Below are 21,009 nucleotides of genomic sequence, written 5' to 3' on the forward strand. Positions count from 1 at the left end.
TTTTATTTTTTTTAACCAGAAGTTAGTTATCATATCCTTTTCAGATTCATTGCGGAAAACCCATTTAGAGTGGAGGAAATTTACAGTGACCAGTAAGGTTAATAACTTTAACAGTAGCCAGTTTGACTTGCGACCCCAAAGTTAATTTTTACTTCCCTGTTCTAACAGCTGACACTTTCAATCATTTGCAGGTGATAGGGCACAGGTTAGTGAATGAAAGTGTGCAAAAAATGGTCAAGTGCGTCTGGCCAGCTTGCACAGGCCACAGCAATCGAAGCCAAATGTGGTGCTTTGTTGTGGTCACAGATTCATCAATCTGGCTGGCCTAGCTTCTCAGTGGCCAACATTTGGCTGTACTTGTCCTGGCAGCTCCCAAGGTGTAAATGTGGAATAGAACTCAACTAAAACTAAAAAAGAATAAATAAATAAAGGAAAAAGAAACTGCTCAGTTGACTTTCACTGGATTATTAATAGTGTGAAGCAAATGGCTCTAAATTTGGTTGGAACCTCGAATGTACTTCCCACGCTGTGTCACGATGTTGTTCTTTTTTTCTTTTTTTTCAAATCTTGTAATAAATCCCAAATGTTTTACCGAAGCACGACTATAAAAATATATCATCTGTTAAATTCTAAATTTATTACTTTTTCTCTTTTGATTTTTGTCTGCGACCAAACGAATCTGATCTAATGACCTGAAGCAGAAAAATGGCAGAGTGCTGAAGCTCACTAAATTCCAAGTCTTTCATTACGGGATCAGCTACAGAAGAGCAATAAATTCAGGAATACAAAGTAACACCAATTATTCCCCATCATTAACCGACGCTAAGACAAAGTACTAACACATGTTTTCCCTCTTAGCCTCTCTGTTTTGCAACTTAAGCTTGACCACAAGCAACTGCACTCTACCAGTATCATGGGAAGACGTGTGTGTTTGTGTGTATGCGTCTGTGGGAAGCATCCGCTCCATACTCTTCTCTGCTCATCCCCTTCTCATTCATTTTATCCTTCTTTCCTCTAGAAGTTATTCTCTCTTTTCTCCAACTCCCCATCGCAGCCCGGGGCTCCTTCTAATCGTCCTCTGCTGTGCTGATTGGACTTTTCATTAGTCAACTCCCAAAGGCTTAGTGTGACCTCCTCTGGGTCACTGCATACTGATTATACCATTTCTTTTTTTTAACATCTTCTTTATCAACTCCTTGAAGAAAGCATGGAATGACACTGACGTGATGTATCCTGTCAGTTTGGAAAACCGAACCAGTCTGGCATATCGAGGTGTGCTGCGGAGCTTTTAAAGCTCTTTCGTTAATCGCCCCAACTCTCAGTTTTTATTGTTAATAGAATGTTGGCAGTTTGGAAGGGAGGTACATGCAGTTGTAAAACTCCACGAATTACTGCAAGAGAAAAAAAGATTAAAACTGGTCTCTGCCATGTCTGAGATTTCTTTGGATGGTTAGAGCTGTCTCTGCATATTTGTTGCGTGACGCAAAAACCTTATTGGATCTTAAGCATTACCTACCACCCATGACATGTCCTTGGAAGTCAACAAACCACCTATAACTCAGTTGCTGAAGGGATTTTAATGATGCGGCTATGCCACAGGCTGCCAGCACTGCTTACAAAATCTGACGGGTTGTGTCTAAGATGTGTACTGGAATCAGAGTGATGTGAGTGTGTGCGAATGTGTGTGTGTAAGCGTTGCTTTGGGGGTAGACATGTTTTTGCCATCTGACTAACCATGACCCCGTACAAATGAAGCCATAAGTCTCCCACCCCTCCAATCACACACTCTCACACATACTGAGTCTCATCTCTGTTCCTCCAACCCTGGCACGCTCTACAAGCTGGAACAGATTACTCTCCTGTGTGCTTGTTCTGACTCTGATTGCTGATACATCCAGATAGGTTTTCAAGTGGCCTCCTGTGTGCACAGTACCTCATGGGATAGGGCCCAGCGCACTACACATGGGGACTATTACCCAAGCCAACAGAGGCCTGCATGTGGCATGCCGCCCCTCCAGATTTGGCAGACATGGCCCTCATCCTCTCCACAACCCTCTAAACACCCATTTCCACCCCCAATCATTACAGTTAATCACAGTGATAGTTTTGTCCATGCTCTCTTTCCCCCTGCAGTGGAGTGGTCATTCTGTTCTATCTATCTAGGCGAGCATCGGTGGCTGAGCTTGTAGTCAGTGGGTTCAGCACTAACTACACACAAAGACACACACACACATCCAGCTATTTACAAAAATGTCCTGTAAAATTTCCAGCATGACAAAATCGAGGGGTTACTTCAGCTGCAGCATGTGAGATGCTACCAGCAGCTGTAAGTAAAGTCGATACCGACAGAAAAAAATTAAATGTGCTGCGATGCCTTTATTGGGAGCACAGCTTGTTTCGACAAAAGGTGTTCTCCTCTGAGAATAAGCCTGATTATTAAAGGAGAAACTGGAGGACTGTGAGGCGGAGATAACACGCGCCGAAGAAGATTGTGTTATTCGTCATTATTCTCGGCATTGGCATGTGACTGTGAAGTGGTGCATCTTTGTTTTGTCTTCGGCTTTTTTATGAGAAGTGGGAAAGCAAGTGTAGGATATGTGTTTGGAGGCAGCAAGACACTGGATGCACTTGTAACCGGCTGCATGTTTTGTAAACAGAATTTCAATCAAACATTCAGTAGGGACAAATGGTTTGAGTGTTTAAGTGCGCCGTCCTTGGAACGGATTCTCAGGATATCAACAGAAGGCTGCTGTAAAAGTGCAATCAAAGGGAAACAATAACTGCTCGAACAATCTGAGGAACCTTGAGAGACTTTAAGTCTATGCAGCAGGTGATTAATAGAAGAACATATGTGAATTCGTATGGAGGTAAAACACAGGTGATGATTTATGACGAGCAAATACACTTCTGATGTTCTTCTCTGCAGTGATTTCAAATGCACGCTTGCACAGACGGCGAGTTTCAGTTTTTCCAGCTGCAACTTAGGTATTAGCTGCGAGTCGGGGATAGAAAGCCGAGGCAAAGGCTTAACCGGTGAAAGAAGTTACGAATGAGACTTGGAAGTTAATTGCCGAGGATGCAGACTCAGAGCTCCGGTAATCACGAAAGTGCCTTTGTTCTGGGTTTTATCTGTGTTGGGATGGCGAAAAATAATGCTGCAGCAAAACGCACTGTAAACAGTTCCTCAGCTGCCGGGGCCGTGTCAACTTTGATAAAGTGACGAGAGCAAATGGCAAAAAGAAATTAACATAATCATAACTTCCAACCTCCCAAAGCACACTGTAATTTATATCCACTGTAACACAACCAATTAGCTCTACTGTTACATTAAAAATTCCACATTACACTCATGCCATCCGTTGTACTTTTTCTCCCTTGCACCTCTAATGCTGCTTGCCTTGATGTATTACTGTTGAATCGGTGTCACAGGTTGCTATTTGCGACTGCCAAGTCGTCACCTCTCAGAGTGTTCTCTTGGCAGACCTTGTTGTATATGTAGTGAGAGAAGCCGTTAAAATCCAGGGGAGGCTAGCAGTGCATTAGTCAGAATGATAATGGAAAATGTTTAAATGCCTGGATAAATTCTTTATTTGACTAAGCGTGCACTGCAGAATGACTGAATTCCACTTATTTGCACAATTGAATATAAACAGACAGAATTTAAACACCTCAGTTTAATACTTTTTTATTATCTTCTGGAACGCACCGGCTCGACTTTAAGGCTTTCTCAGAAACAACAAATAGGTGCAAGGCATCACTGTGTGAACGGCAAAGCAACCTTGAGGGAAGCAGTCATCGCGCATGCATTTGTACACCACAAAAACCTTGAGCATTAAATATAACTCATGAATACAGAGGTGGCATGTCATTTGTTATTTCTATACCTTCTGTAAAAGTTGTTAGGGCTCTCATTTTGAAAGGAGCCCCTGCACGGTGTTTCATTTTAAGTTCAATCTCGTTCAAGTGGGCGTTGTTGTGAAATGCACTCGCGACTCCAGAGAAAAAAATGTTATTCTGTGATCTCGGTGAGCATTTCCTCACATAACTCAGTGATGGAGGTCTGTGAAAGTCAGACAAAAGTCAGACAGAAAGCTTTGCAGAACAATTGGCCTGTGTTCTCAGAGGAAGACTGGCCCATTTAAAATCATCACTTTGTTTTGCTCGAGATTCGGGGTTACAGTGCTGCCTGTGACCTCACCCGTCACCATTTAGCTGACAGCCACAGTATGGTAACCTTGTTAGATTCAGGGCTGAAATGGCTCTTCCCTCATAGATAACAATCAGTGTGTCTGTGAACTTCGATATGACATAAATATGAACAAAACTGCAGCTCCATAGCAAAGCCTACACTGGAGAACATCAAGCATGGGAAGTTTCATAGGGCAGTTCCCTGTCATAAAATCTTGTTATGTCTGAGGGAATTTCTTTGGCAATGTCTCAAGCCACTTCAGAAAATGACAGAGTGGAAGATTTTTTTTTTCTCCCCTTCGCTTTGAGCATTTTTTTTGTTTTTTACAAAACAACTTTGTCTTGTGTCACTGATATGCTCTGCTGGTCCTCTAAACATCACTCACTGCAGATTTCCTGTAGGAATTGAAAACAGCTGCTCTTTCTGTCTGTTGGGGGCAAAACCGACTGTTCTTTTTCACCTTTGTTACAATTTGTAAAGTTCAGCTGGGGGGCTGTGGACGTGGCGTGGCATCACTCTGTGATCTGTCACAATCACATAATCCAAACTGTGAGCAATTAAAAGGCAAGACAGGTCAAAACAATGGGTCAAGTCCTCCACTCTAAAAAGAAAAAGAGAAAATGAAGGGCCATTTGCAGCATAGTTATGGATGTTTGGATGTTTGGATGAACATACATTTGTGCAAAGCTCTGACTCACTATGTATTTATAACACATAAAGCTCTTTTTTAACACTGCATACTGCACTGCTTGAACTTGACATGTTCTTTCAGAATTACATCATAAACTATCTTTAAGTACATCAAGGACTTCTCCCACCATTTTAGACAAAAGGGTGCTTTTAGCTTAATGTGCAGCTCTTGATGCACTGTGCTAGAGAACTGGGATGAGCATTATGGATGAAAACCACAAAAAACTTTGGCCCACACTGCAGATGCTAAAGAAGGGCTTCATCATTCAGGTCATAGATCAAACTGACAGGAAGCCTGAAGCAGCAGTGTCTTGAGAGAGATTAAAAAACACATATTTTTTTAGCGTTGAACCATGCCAGATTAATTTAAACAATCTCTAGGTATGACTCAGACCCAACTAACTTTCTTTCAGCCGCTGCCTTCCAGCTCTGCAGCTCTGTTTATCGTCAATAGGCATGGTAATGTGATATACAGCACCTCAGCAACAGCTGACATGCTATCAGCAATGCCATAAATTTCAAAGAAAATCAGCTAGTTGAACACAGGTTTGACTCCGGTGAAATTCCCTGCTGCTGATGCTGAGAAAGCCTGATTTATTGATGACTTCTTGTGTGGCATTCATTTCGGCTTGAGAAAAAAAAATCAAATCAATAAGACTTAGTCCTACGTGGGAATAAGAGGGCGCATATGCCTGGCTAGTATACAAGAAAACTTTGCGTTAGTCGAGCGGAAACACACAATAGAGAAATAGTAAACAGCCAAACAGACGATAGAAAACAGCAGTCCAATGGGGCTGATTGAATGGAATGGGGGGAAAAAGCATTCAAAATAATAAAATAAAGATTTCCCTCCAGCTCAGCTAATGGGAGCAGCACATATTTTCTTTGGTAAACAAAAGAAGATTTGTGAAAAAATATGTAGCTGAGCCCAATAAATGTCCACACATACTTATGATGTTTTGTGACAAGAGCTTACTGGAACAAATAAAGGGACAGGCCACGCAAATTCAGACAATCTGTCCTCATTTGTTATCAAGGAAATATGCAGAGGGAAAAATGACATTGTGAAAAACACAAACATCTTTTTAATTTTTTAATACAGCAATAGTATGCATGGTAAATTAGATCTAATGAGTGATTGTGCTTGAGAACGTTCATTCTGCACATAAAAAAAATATATTTTTACACTAAAATTGTACAGGGGCACTGATCTGGTCGTGAATGTCTATAAATGGGTGTAAAAGAGGGAAAGCTGAGAAACAATCTACAAATTTCAACCTAATATATAAGGAACACAACAAAAGCATAAAAATTCTGCTTCTACCTGCTGAAGCCACAAATACTGCAGCTCATTATGAGTTTACTTACTTTGCACCGCCTGCTGTTCTCACATATAACAGCGCTGCTCTGGGTTAGGACGTTTTTTTGCTGCAGCACTCAACAGACTAAACCCAGAAATGTGCTAAATTCCCTAAGAGTCAAAGTATAGCAGGAAGAGGATTAGCCAGAGGTGGATAGAGAAAAGCTATTGATGACTTATAAGCAGGAAGTAAATGTCTTATTCTGTAAATCAATGCCGGGCCATGTGGCGTTAATGCTGCTGGTGCTTCAGTATCCTTTATACTGGTGGGAGTGACACCTGCAGTCTGTCTCGGATCATTTCCTGTGGCCAAACTTGTACACGGCATCAAATTTTCTTCAAGCCACATGACCTCAGAGTTAAGCATGAACCAAGAAACAGTAACTAGATATTGCTGTACGCCGACACTATTTGAGGAAACACTACACCGCAGTTGTAATTCACCTCCCGTTGAAATGAATCAGCCACAAAATGCAACTCTTGCAGCGACATCTCCTCCTACTCATTTTCTTGCTAATGAGAGGGAAATATTGGGTCTATGTTGATTTCTTGTGGGATCCAAATGACTTCATTTTCCTTCCAAATTGACCTAAGAACAACAGCGACATTTACTGGGGATATTTTCTCAGTCAAACCACGACTGTAAGACCACAAACAAATGTGTTATTGGAAAGAACGGCGGACAAACTGTATTCTGTTCTTTGTGTGTCTTACAGTAAAAGTCATCCACGCACGCAGCGTGTACACACATGCATATGTGTGCTTGGGCAAGGTTGGCGGAGTGCATATTTAAGCGTGGTCTGAATGTGCATATGTCAAATACACATACTAGAAAAATGGGGGAAAAAAACTTTCTTTCAGCCAGAGAATAATTGGCCCCTAGAGTTTACCCTTGTGAGGTAAGACTTGGAGCTGACCAGCACTTGATGATCTACTAAGAGTAAGAAAAAAAATATCACTGGGATTTTTTCAGTCATTATATTTTGCTGTAGTTACAAAGTTACAAAGTTCTAACGTATCCGTAACATTATCTGAAGCCATGAGAATCTTTTGTAAGAACTATGTTGATCTAAACCAATAAGCAGCACATTCTTCACATAATCACATCCCCCTGTATAAAAAAAAGCACCATTTGCACAATTAAAATATTTACAATGTTCACTTAATTTGTTTGCTACTCGCATGCTACTGTACATGTACCTAGATAATTCACAGTGTATTTTCAGTGAGAACATATACGACATGATATTTGTCTGGTGTATACGCTATACATTAGCATAGCATCACAGACAATTTACAAGCACGTCAATCACTTCAACTCTTGCTCCACTAATCCTTCGCATGAGTTTGGCTGATTACTCTGTCAATGCCGGGGTTGGAAGTAAGATGCAACTTCCCTCTGTGATTTGCAGCACACGTGATTCATACTATCGATCCAACATCCTGATTAGAATTTTTAATTAATGAAGGAGGCTAATTGCCTAGAGAGAAGAATCCACACGACCCTGAACGAGTCTGATGATTTGTGTTGTGGCACTGAGCCTAAGTTAATTGCTCAGGCTGATTCGACGCGCTTTGCCAGAGATAATACGCTGTGCCATGTCTGAAAAACTGACCTCACCCCCTCCCTATGTAAAGCTCATATAAGTGAGTGAGGGAAAAGAGCCTCAGTGGTGTGACGTTAAGTCTACGGGATTTTGTGCTACAAACTAAGTAAAACATAAATACCCAGCTGTACTATGTATGTGCCGAATGTAGGGAAGAGTTTTTTTAGGAAAAGGAAGTAAGATTTGGGTTGGGAAATGGAAGAAGGCTTGCTTTGTGACACTCTAATACCTTGACAATAATCACAACTTTTCCCAGAACAGGGATAGGGCCACTAGGGGTATTTCCACTGCCTAAAGGCCTTCCATTAACTATTAATCTTCTCCTGGAGAGCAGTGGAGGAACCGTGGAGTCACAGCTGCCATCACACTGGTTCTATTTTTTTTCTTTTCTTACCCCCTGCTCCCCTCAGTTCCACTGTTTCCATTGGCAAACACTCCACAGCTATGTGGCAGACTAATTAATTTTAAATAAAATACATTGGTTATGCATAATTTATGTGTAAAGCCCTAAGCTACCGGTGTTAGACAAATACACAAACTCCATACTGGATTACCAGCCACTTGAGCTGAGGGGAACAATGTGGGTTCTTGGCGGTGTATTCAAATCGCATTTGTTAGGTTTCAGATGTCCAAACTAAACAAACATTTAAAGAACAAATATTAAAAGTGCCTGCTGTTTTCACAGATTGGGCTAGTAAGAGGTCCACACATATACGCACTGTAATAACTAACATTATCCATGGTAACCCCGGTGTGATTGTAGACTGTGGTATAAATAGGCTCTTGCGCACCAACTTCTCAAAGCTTTAAAACTAGATTCTTTTTAATGACCCATATGGGGCAACTATTGTGGTTGCAAAAAGACTACCAGCTGTGCAGAAGTCTTTGGAAAAATGACCCTGGGCTCTCTTGCTCTATGACCTCTTTTTCTAATGTTATTAGTTTCAAGTCACAGCGACTCCAACGTGAAATGTTCACAGATCACCAGTCTGATGCATCGCCACATTGCCATTGTAGAGGGATGATGAAACTGAGCACATTGTATGAAAATCAAAAGAATTTGAATTTATAATGAATCTTTTTCAAAACACATGTGTGCAACGATGCTCATGCAAAGTTTGCAAACATATATGCATACTGTGGTGAAGATATTCATGACAAAGGAGATATTGGAAAGTTTTGCAGATGTGCATCAAGGGTCAGGGTCCATTTACAGCTGTTTGATATTTGGGGTTGCAGGGGCCATTGCATATCATCAGGAAATTGATTATTACAAATGCCACCAAGAAGGTGACCCTTCTGAGCGGTGACCCCTCTGTCAGAACATGAATATCCTTCAGTGGTCCAGCTGTTGGCTGACAACCTGAGGGATAGCCTGAAGGAGGAGGAGGAGGAGGAGGAGGAAAGACAGCCTCGGTGTAACCACTGCCTCAGCAGGCATATGATGTACACTCACTCTTGGCTGCCTTTCAAGATCTAGTTGGATTATCACTTATGTGCCTGGGCTCTGCTATAGAGATAGTAAGCCTTTGGGCTACATAAAAAATAAAACGAAATTATAAAGTATTGCGAGCTTAAAATAAAGTTCTTGTTTTTTTAAGTCAAAGTTTTTGAGAGAAGCTAAAAATGTTTACCAGAAAATGGGAAGGCTAAGTGCCTTTTGGCTTTAAAATGTGCTCTGTAAAGGCCAAAGGGTCATAAAGCTGTCACTGGTCACTGTCAAAGATATTGTTGGCTTAAGCCTCTGCCGGCCAGTAGTTTTGCCTCGGCTGTACCTGTTGACCTTCCGAAAAAGCAGCAGAGGACTTTGCTGAGGCTTGTACCCTGGCTTAGCAAAAAAACCCCAGAAACATAAGACGCTTCCGCCTCTACTCCATATTCGCCTCCTGCTTTTGGCATCTGAATTCGAAGCACTCTACACAAGGTTGGGATTTATAGCTAAGTGGAGCGAGGAGACTGGGAAAGCATGCATTTCAGCAAGAAATTAAAGGCACTTTTTAGATGGTTATTGTACATTTACCAAGAAAAATACAAGACGACTTTTACGAAGCCACAGACCAGACTGCGCAAATACAACTGCTGTGTACACATCACTCAAGGAATATCTGGCATGTGCTAGTTCAGTTAAGCACATTTTAGTATATTCTTTATTTCATTTTGAGGTGTGTTTTCTCACACCTGTTTCATTTTTAAGGCAGACCATGGCAAACTGATGTTCTGCTGCAGACAAGCATGGGAGGATTGTTTTTATGAAGTGGCCCACCCAAGGAAAGAAACAAACATATGCTGAGAGATCCTACGTTGTTTTGATTTGAGTGACACATAAAGAATGGCCATGTTCCACTGAGCTGTGGGCTGGGGAGCAGCGAGACCAGCAGAAAAAGGAGAAAAATCGAGGAGTATGAAATAGAAAGGAACATTCTCAAGCCGGCCTTGTTAATTGCACAGAATTGGAAACAGATGCACAGTCGCGGTGACGTTATCTGAGTAGACCTTGAAAGTCCTTCTGGTTTGAGGGGAAGGGGAATCTGCAGGACTTTTACAGGAGTGCAACGGGAGGAATCACAAAGAGAGATGACAGGGAAGATCAAAAGTTGCTGGGGAATTAGTCTTAGCGAAGGAGCAAAATAACAGATAGTGAGTGGTAGGACTAATAGCTGTGGCCTTGAGAGGAAAAAAATACAAGAAAACACAAAAATCAAGGAAACTTACTCAGAGTAGTCACACTTTTGATTTATGAGCATTTTATCTCATCAGAGATTACCATTCCACCTGTCTCATTAAATTAAGCTTACACAGTTCATTATCAATTAATTAAAATGTCTCCAGGATGATGTCAGGGAAGCAAATGAAGTTGCATCTGAACCTCACAATCATCTCTCAGTGTAGGCACATCTCCTCCCACTTTATAGTCACTAACAGTTACCGACAGAAATAACACATTTGCAAGGAAATCAAACATTTATTTCAAATTGAGTTGCAAAATATGCTCGGACACATTTTTTATGAATTTCCCTGCACAACAACCGACCGTGGCTTCTTAAACGGCGAAGACCTTTCCCACAAACTGAAGCAAGAAAACTTGAAACATGTTTGGTCCGTGTCTGGACAATTTATCACATATGCATCCTTCGAGTCTGACCTTTATCTGCCAAAGGTTTTTGAGCTCAGCTTCTTAGGGAAGATACCTCCTGTGCCAGGTCTGTGTGATTTGCGATTAGTGGGTAGCTCTTAGAGCGATGGGGCCCCAGGGCCCTCAGTCTTATAATTACGATCCATCCCTGGAGAGGGACCCTAGAGTGACAGTAGCGTAGCTCCCATTTTTACCAGGTCAGATTCTCCGATTGAGCACATCTCATACCCTGCCAATGGCCCTTTCCTTTTTAAAGACCAATTCCCAAGGACCCTGGGACACAGGGACTAGCTCCACATTGCCACCAGGCATCTATTCTACAACCTACTTTAATGCTATGAGGCCACGACTATCAATCTGCTGCTACTGCTTTTTAAATAAGTATCAAATGCGTGACAATCTGGAGGATTTTCATTTTTGTTTTCCCTTAATCCTTCGAGAATGAGACTCTACCAATTCCTCCTTCGCTGTGTGACAATACAGGCGGAATGTTTTATGTCTTACAAGCCAAATATTTGTTGTTCTGGTGATTTGCCCAAACCTGAAACACTCTGTGAAAGTAATACTGAGAAAAAAACAAAAGAATAAAACAAAAAGAGGAAAATGTAGAGCACAATAAATCTTGCAGTTAGGTGGAAATGTTAAACAGATGTGCTAAGATTTCTTTTTAGCACACATAAAGTTCCCACAATCAGTGGAAGAAAACAATGTTTCGCTGACGATCTAAACACTGATTACATCAAGAAATATATTCTGTAGATAATAAGATAATCCTAGAGCAACAATAACAAATATGATCTTTCAGAGGAGCGTTAAGTATGCTGTGTCAGCCCAGCAATGCAACCTGGGGATAGTTCCACATTTCTTTCTTTAAAATCTACTCCTGATTTTCTTCATATTGCTGTTCTTTTAAAAATAATAGAACATGTTTACATTAGAGGGATACATTTTATCCTATATTTATGCTAGATTACACAGCATGTCAGCTTGTATAAACACTCTTTTCACTGTAAAATCATTACCTTTGGTCCACGAGGAGGCGAGGTATAATTGCTACAAATGTCCGCTAAAGTGGAGCATGCGTGTTTCTCGTGTCAGTTTAATAAATCATGGGGAAATCCAGCCCCTTAATTCCTTTCGTGTTACAACACAAAGGGATACAGGAACCTCAGCGGAATAATCCAAGCACCTGTTGGTTTCAACACCAAGTACACCCAGAGACAAATGTTTACTGATCACAATAGCCTTTGTTACATTAGAAATAAATTCTCTCTTGTTTGGAGATTACTGGATTCTGACCAGTTTCTCCCACAATAATAAATCACATTAAGACAAATTATCCAATCCAAGAACAACATAAGAAAAGCATGAGATAAAATGTGCCGAGGCCAAACTCTAATACTGTGCAGGTTTATGTGTAACCCAATCAAATTTCATTTGGATCTTACTGTCTGCGGAGCTGATTATTTCAGACAAATAAGTGCAGTGAAAGAGAAATAAATTGGTATCAGGTTGAGACAATAGCAAAACTATTTCTCAGGAGGTGAATTTAAGATGGATGGGATAAGTTGTCAACATCGTATATTGATATTAAACATAACTCAGTTACGTCTAAAAGAAAAAGGCTGAGCAAAGAATAGATCTTATTTTCCTTTCTTCTGGGCTGATTTGATGTATCGTCTGGAGTTTAAAAGATTACGTTGGGAAAAATGACTCACTTCTCATTTAACTTGCCAGATTTGAGAATTATGAACGCGACTGCATTTATTAGGGATTCTTTTTCTTTCTGCCTCCAGGGAAGTCAGTCTCCTTCTTTTGTTTGCTTGTTTGCTTTCATTTTCCCCCCTAACAACCTCAGAACTTAGATAAAAAATTGTATTCCTCAAACCATATCGACCCTGTACTGCATTAATTATTATGATGCTTGTGATTTAAATGTTTCTGGTGCCGCTTTTGTGTGATCTCAGCACTACCACACATCAAACAGAAAATTGTTTCATCAATTTTCCATGAAATCTGTCTTATGTTTGGAAATTTAATGATTTGGACTACAGGACATAATGAAGTTGTGTGGAAGTATTACTCAACGAGACTTTGTAGTAATGACCCAGAATCACTGTGTTATTATTTTAACTGTGTACTTGCAATAAGCTAATTATAATCTGACACGTACAAGCAGCTGGTGATGTGTTTTAGGAATAAAATCGCCAATTTTTTATTAATTACACATCTGATTATGTAAAGTTAGTTAACAAATTGGTGGTATGTGTTAAAAAAGGACCAACAGATTCTACTGTATCAAACAGATGCTGGCAAAGTTATGGAGTCCTTTGAAGGACTAAGCAGCGCTATTAATCAGCTTTTCAAAGGGAAACTTTTCTCCTTCTGTCCAACACTGACAGTCACTCAATAACTATGTCTGAATTGCTGAAACTTGCACTATATCTCACAAGAAAATCTGAGCATGATCAAAAGAACATGAATTTAATTTTAAGTCCCTTTTGTGGGCTGTTTGGAACAAGGGCAAGATAACGGGGTCCTTAACTGCATGCCTACATGTTTCCTTATGCCCTGCATCCATATCATTTTTCAGATGTGATAATATACCATAAAAAAGGGGCATTTTCAGATATTTATTTTAAATGCTTTTTTGTTATACATATCATATAGTCTTTCTTTAAGCTTTAAATGCACTGAAGTATATAGGCTCTGCTCTCAGGGGAAACTTACAAAGAAACAAAGAGTGACTGTGTCTGCAGTGCTGGGAGACAATGTGTGGCTTCTTGGCATCATTTGTCTCCAGAATGCCCAAGCATGTTGACAACATAGACTTAACCCCAGGAGCCGATGTCAAGCCGATGCCATTAATTTATGTCCAGGAGGAAGCCTCTTTGTCACTGATAGCAGCAGCTATCTGTCTTTTGTTGATACTCTGAGACAGGAGCTGCTGATTTGGTCAAAGTTGTTCAGTAGCTCTAGACTACACTTCTTATGAATTGTCAGTTCTACAAATGAGGAGTGTTGAGATACACAGGTAGGCCTGATAACAAGGATATTTAATAATAAAATATTGATATTAATGCTGAGCATTGTAATAGACTAAGTGCTTTTTCTTTTGCATTATTCTTTATGGATACAGACCATCGCGTCACTTTTCTACTCTGTGTCTGCGTAGTTTACAAAAAAACATATAAAGGAGAAAACAACATAATTCACGAGGTTAAAATTAATTTAAACAATAGTTTTATTGTTCATATGCTGCCATTCAGTAACAGCATTAGAAGTTGCATTTTGGAGTTTGGAAGTTTGGAATGACTTTTTTAAATGTAATTTCTATAAGTAAGATTGATTCCATTTGGTCTTGAATAAGTGTTGCTTTAAATGAGATGTAATGCATAAATGCATTATCTGCACACAGGCCTTTGGATGCCACTTTACTCTCCTACAAGCTTCTAATCTTTCATTCTTCTCTGTCCCTACATCGTTTTCCAGTGTTCACATGGGCTGCACTGCCAGCTTTTATTCAACAAACAAATGTTTGCTGGGAAGTAAAACGAAGAGAAGGATCCAAGGATGCATTTTATGCAGTTAGTATGCTGAGATGTAAGATGCTTTACATATTCAAAGGCAGATGGTTGCAGTTTACCCCTTAAGAGTAGATTGACTCACAAATCTCCCTGCCTCTCCCTTGGCAGATGTTTAGAGTGCTTGATGTTTCATGGCTCCACAGTGCAGCAGCTGACTATAGTGCATAACCCTATTTTATCCCTGCTATTTACAGTCTATTTGAAAGGTATCAAAGTAGGGCAGAAACTGTGATGCAGCAAAATTCATTGCATGGCAACACATGCTTTGAAAACATAAATTTAAGCCATGAGTGATACAGGAAGCACTTTCAACCAAAGCTGTAAATCACCGCAGATAGCAACAGGATGATTGGGATTTCACCCTTGTCATTCGAATCTTTTGGCTAGTTTTTCCTGTCTGATTGAAGCTGGAAAGTCTTTGGTCACAGGTGTGCTTTTTATACCTAAACTACAATCAAAAAACCCTCAAAATTATTACCGTGCACAATTTGATGTACTTGATTGATATACATTCAGTTTATACCAAGCATATCTTCCTTAATGATTATTTGATTAAATAGACATTGTATTTTATATATTTTAGTTCCATTCCACTTCAAGTTATTGTTTAAAAGAGCTAATAACTTTAAAACTTATATTGTCAAACATGTTTTGTGTCTCCTCCAGTAGAGATTTCACCTGCAGTTTCCACATTGCAAACAGCACAAAATGCCCAAAATAGACGTCTCTCACCAGAGGATTCGCATCTCCTTATTAAACTCTTGGATTTATCCTTCACTAAACTTCAATATACCTTAGTCTTTTATATTTGTTTCCACTGGGAACGAGCAACATCTGTTTCCTTTCCATACAACTCAAGTGAGTATCCCACCAGGCATTCACTCGAGTACCACCACTGAGGGACATCTGAAGCATGATTCTACAGACACGGCAGCAGTTTTTAATCTGAGTTCCCATATACTTTCAGAAACTAGAACGGACTTTAGGTAAAGCAACTACAGTATGAGCACTGGAAAGAAAGCCAACGAGTCCTTACTATGTGCCAATGCATGTCAACATATCTCACTGGTGGAGAATCTGCCTTATTTAAGTGGAAAGAAAAAAGTGAACCTGGGAGTGAAGGAGAGTAAAAACACACAGTAGTAGGTCAGAGGCCATCAAGACGTGATGAATGAGCAAATAAATATGCGTCCGGGATCTGGGCCTCACGCAGCCGCATTCTGTTCCACATTCCGCTGTTGGAGCTCACGGTCATGGCAGGGTCCCTGCGCAAGTCTGCCAAAGGTTTAGACTGAAATTTGGAGCAGCTCAGCAAATAGAGGTGGAGAAATGACATGCTCCATGCTCGCCTGTAATCCCATGCTGTGATTCACACTGACTAAAAACCTGCGACCATGTTGTTCTGAACTGGGAGCGAATGCTCTTCTGTCTTATGCAAACCAGAAGTAGCTCAGTGCTACTCTCATGTGTCTCACAGGATTTAGATTTGACATCTTGAAAACAGTCTGAGTGTCAGTGTACACTTACAGTAGCTACTAGTTATTTGTGGCCCGTTTCAGCACGGACACACTTGTACAGCAGCTCATCTGTCATGTCTCTGTACAGCCTCTCAAAGTCCACCTGGTGACAGATTAGACTTGCTGTCAAGAAAACTTTGGGTGATGGTGCCCTCTGTTGAAAACACTGTCGCTGCTTTACTGACAAAAATAAACATTTTCAGGCTAGCTTGGACGTGAAAAATCATTGCCACTGGTGTGCAGAGAAATGTTACTTGCTAATTTAATCAAAAAAGAGTTAATATTTACTCCAGTGTAAAGATTAGCGCTGATAACATGGCCTGGTTAAAAGTTGTTATGATGACAAACAGCTGCTCTGGGGGCCTTCGGCACATCAATAAATCGCTATGATATCCAGGAGCACTCTGCTTTGACCTCTGACCTCATTGCATTAGGGGTTATGCAGACAGGCAGCTTCTCCACTATATAGTCCAAAGCCACAAAATCTCTGCTTTTTTCCCCTAACTGTCTAACATCACTTATGACATTGGTTTCAAATGTAGCATCTGTGCCAAAATGGAGAACTGGCAGATTGTGTAATTTACCAGTACCATAAAATATCACATGGTAGATTAAGCTCCCATGTTTGTGCCAGATGCCACATGTGTTCTGCAAGATCTTTAATGGCTTTATTCCCATTAAGGATAAAGGAAAGGGAAGAAGAATACATTCTTTATATGAATACTACCAGCTTGTTTACTATACTTATCTGCATGAAGACTCTTCATTTTTCACTTTGACTTAGAGAAGGCAAAGGGGAGAAACCTCCCTGTCTGGTCAGTCTCCAGTCTTTCCTGACCTGGCACTGTCACGTAGTAAAAGGCTGCCAGAGTCCCCACGAGTGCTAATGTAGGTGAGGAAGTGCCTGAGGAGGGCTGGGCAAAAGAACATGCCAAGAGATTATCAGGTCATCTGAAGCATTTTGCAAACTCATAGAGAGGTGAGAAAAGTAGGTGGCATCGATCCACATGAAGAGAAATAGGGAATATACAACCTGCCTACACCGGCTGTTGTTCTGCTCTGGCTAGCTACCTCTGAGGGAAAGCAGTGTTGTATAGGAACCTGTATTCAACAAGTTTAGACCTCCAGTTATGACAATTTGGAAGACTCTTGTAATTTTCTTTAAACGGCTAAAAACCTTTACTGAAGAAAAACTATTGGAAAAAATGTAATTTTATATGGGGTGGAAATATCCAATCAATGTCACTACGCCTAAAACTGAACTGTAGAAAAACAGATGTTGATGTTGTTTCCACGTAAAACAGAGTTTGTGCTAGACCATCTGTTAGAAAGTGAGAAATATAGATCAGATTATAGCAAAAAGGAATCAAATGCATTTGTCCTTTTTTATTATCAGAACTAATATGGTTAGTACATGGTTGAGAAAAGACATATAACTTATTTTCCTCGTCTTTCCTGACTTCTTTTGTTCACTAGCATTAAAAGAGACTGTTTTCAAAGAAAGGCTTTCAAGCAATTAAAAGTTTTGAACATCTAAATTCTCTTTTATTTGTTACTTAATGAACTTAACGGACTCTTTACCCCTTCTCTTTGTGCGACGTAAGGATCAAAAAGTCAGGGAAACGTTTTTTGTCTATGAAGCTGTTACCTCAATAGATTAAATGGTGGATACAGAGTTGTGAGGTTATGAGTTCAAATTGCCATTGAGACTTTATTTTTTCTCATTAAACGTTCTTATTTGTGTATTTTGTTTTATTCTAATAGACAGTAGAAAGCAGTTCTTGAACATTCTAGGTGATATTTAACAAGTGCCTCAAACTAACATCTGCAACATTGTTTCAACTTGGATTTGGATTGATTTTTCAGCGTCACTAGATGTCGAGATACGACCACAACCTTGACATGTTTAGTGGGTTCTCAACCCCCCACTGACACCCTGCTGGAGAAGTCCAGCCCATAGCATTTTACACATTTTGTATTATGCAATGCTGCTGGATTTTATATCCATTTGGGAAAAAAGCAAAGTTTTCTCTGCTAAATGGTTTTTGTTACATGCTGTGGTTTATAGCACACTTTCAAAATTAATTTTCTTGCTGTATTGATTGTACAGACTTGACTGCCATTGTTAAGTTTATACAATCCTATTTATTTAACTTTTCAACAATCAGCCAAGATTAAAGTTCACATCAATCATTTTTAAGAAATTCAAGAAATATCGATTTCAAATTATATTTGAATAATTTTTCGAATTACTTTGTCGGCACAGATGCCACCAATGCTCATATTTCATTTCTGATTGAGACTCTACTCAGCTGAATGTTTCAGGCCTCTCCAAACTTCTGCAATGTCAAATTCAGCTCAAACTGAACTTTACAGATGAAGATGCTGATTGTTGATAGATATTATTTAAACATGGTGCCTAACAAAAGTGCCGAGTCAAACATTCTCACGTCAGCAGATTGCTCCGATAATGTCAAAAAGTTTTTCAGCGTTGGGGGGAATGAAATATCCTGAACGAGGAGGAAAGCAAATTGGAAAGACATGAAAGAATTTGCAAAGCCTTTGACTTTCAAATGAATGAGATATAGCAGATATGTAGACCTGTTTTATTTAAGAACGTGCCAGTGCAATGTTAAATAGCTCCCCTGCTAACCTGTTAAACTCCTGGCCAGAAATATGATTTACACAACCCCCTCTCCTTTCCACTATCCATTCTCTTGGAGATATAATCCTGAATACCTAAATATGCTATCAATTTGTTGAGAGGTTGTTCCTGTCTGTGCTTTTGGAAAGGGTTTTGTGGGTGGCAGACAGGCAAGCAAGGAAAAAAAGGAAGGGGAAACAGTGTATTTTGGTCTTGGATAGCAGAGCAGTAGTTAGGAAGTAGCTACAAGAAGCTGACTCTCCCAGAAGTAATGAACTGGGTTCTCTTTTTTTTTTCCTTCTTTTGCTCGGAAGCGTTTGTTGCCAATTTGGTGGTGCCTGTGGGATGCAGGTTTTTTTCTCCCCTCTTCTATTTTTCTCCTCTCCATCTCAAAGTGAAATCACCTGGGATGTAATTAATTAATTAGAATCAGTGCGCCGAGCTGAGGAGTGGGGGCGGTGGGCACATGTGTTTTCGTTGTACGCTGTGGTCGATGTGTTCTGGGTGATTGGGATTAATAACAGGGGGCCAATTTGAACTGGGAATCAGGGTGCTTAATAGAGGGAGGTTTGAATGGGGGGTTGGGGGAAGTAGAGGAGGAAACAAGGGAGAGATCAGAGTGCACAGACCCCCCAGCCACTGAAACAAAGGGACCTTTGTAAGAGGGCACATTACAGTATGCACATTACTATAGGACACAAGATCCCAGTCGTGCCTGCAGTAATCACACAACATAATCTAAGGCAGCAGTCTCTGTTTGACTTGAGTAAATATGCCATTACTGTATTTACATGGTTCACTGTGTAGGGAATCTGCCGTTTCCATTGTGATGGATACATATTTTTTGACTGTAAAAAGTCATCTGAGACTACTCGGCACTCCATCACCCCTCTTGTGTGTTAATTCACCCTGCAAAACTAAAGTGAGAAGAGGTGGAGATGGCTGTGGGCTATACCATGCTATCAAAATGCTAATACAGTCACAGTCACAGCCCTGCTGCAACATGACCTACAAGTCTGGATTTTTAGATCTTTTCATAAAAGGAAGTTTTGTGGAAGTGAGGGGACAGATACTAAACATCTGGTTTAAAACCGCTCAATCAATTGCTCTAAAATCCTGAAATTGCTACTTTTGGCTATGCAATCAGCGCTGTGGTCAGTGGGTTGATGGCACAACGATGTAATAAGCTCTAGCTAAGATCTGGCTTTGACAACATAACTCGGGTGGATACTGTTGCAGATAAACAGTGTTTTCAAACTTAATTCTTGGACTCGAGAACATTTTCCCTTAAAGTTTTCTGTGTGTAACAGCAGTTGGTACCCAACAGGCACTAGAGGCACTTTGAAGTTATGTAGCAGCTCTCATTTAGCCATGGATGTTTCAAGCTAAAATTAGACCAATTAGCTCAAACAGTTTAATTCTTTAATCCCTGATTTATACGTATCACATCTAGAGGCTCGCAGTACAACTCCATTATGTTTCATACACACACTTTTGTTGCGTTATAGTAATACAACTTAATTAACTTAAAGGTCACAATTTTGAAAGATGAACGTAAGAATTTAATTCAGTTTACTCCAATTTGATTTTATTTCATTCACATTTAAATCAAAACATTGTTTCAACTTGGATTTGGATTGATTTTTCAGCGTCACTAGATGTCGAGATACAACCACAACCTTGACATGTTTAGTGGGTTCTCAACCCCCCACTGACCCGCCTGCTGGAGAAATGCATACCTGAAGTCCAGCCCATAGCATTTTACACATTTTGAATAATGCAATGCTGCTGGATTTTATATCCATTTGGGAAAAAGAAAAGTTTTCTGTTTTGCTGTGGTTTATAGCACACTTATTTCATTCACATTTAAATCAAAACAACAGCTTCATATTGTAAGGAAACCCCAGCAATCTAACAATCCCCAACAGTGGGAAGGAAAAACTCCCCCATTAACAGGAAGAAACCTATTAGAGAGACGGTTGTTTTAAACTGTTTTAACCCTTATGTTGTCCTCGGGTCAAAAATGACCCCTAGGTGAATGGTAAACAAGTATATCGTTAGCTTCATAGCATAAGTGCCTAAGTCATTTTTTGGTCAAATTGAGATTTTTGCCTAACTTATGCATGTGATATTTAGAAAATTAGTTTTTTCTTGTTTTCCGAAAACACAAAAAAATGACTTAGGCACTTATGCTATGAAGCTAACGATATGGGAATTCCCGAGGACAGCACAAAGTAAAGGTCTTCATAACTGCATATTGAAGCAGGACATCTTAGGCTGTG

This window comes from Pundamilia nyererei, unplaced genomic scaffold (genome assembly GCF_000239375.1).
Source record: "Pundamilia nyererei isolate P.nyererei 1_Seehausen unplaced genomic scaffold, PunNye1.0 scaffold00036, whole genome shotgun sequence".
In the NCBI taxonomy this organism is placed as follows: domain Eukaryota; kingdom Metazoa; phylum Chordata; class Actinopteri; order Cichliformes; family Cichlidae; genus Pundamilia; species Pundamilia nyererei.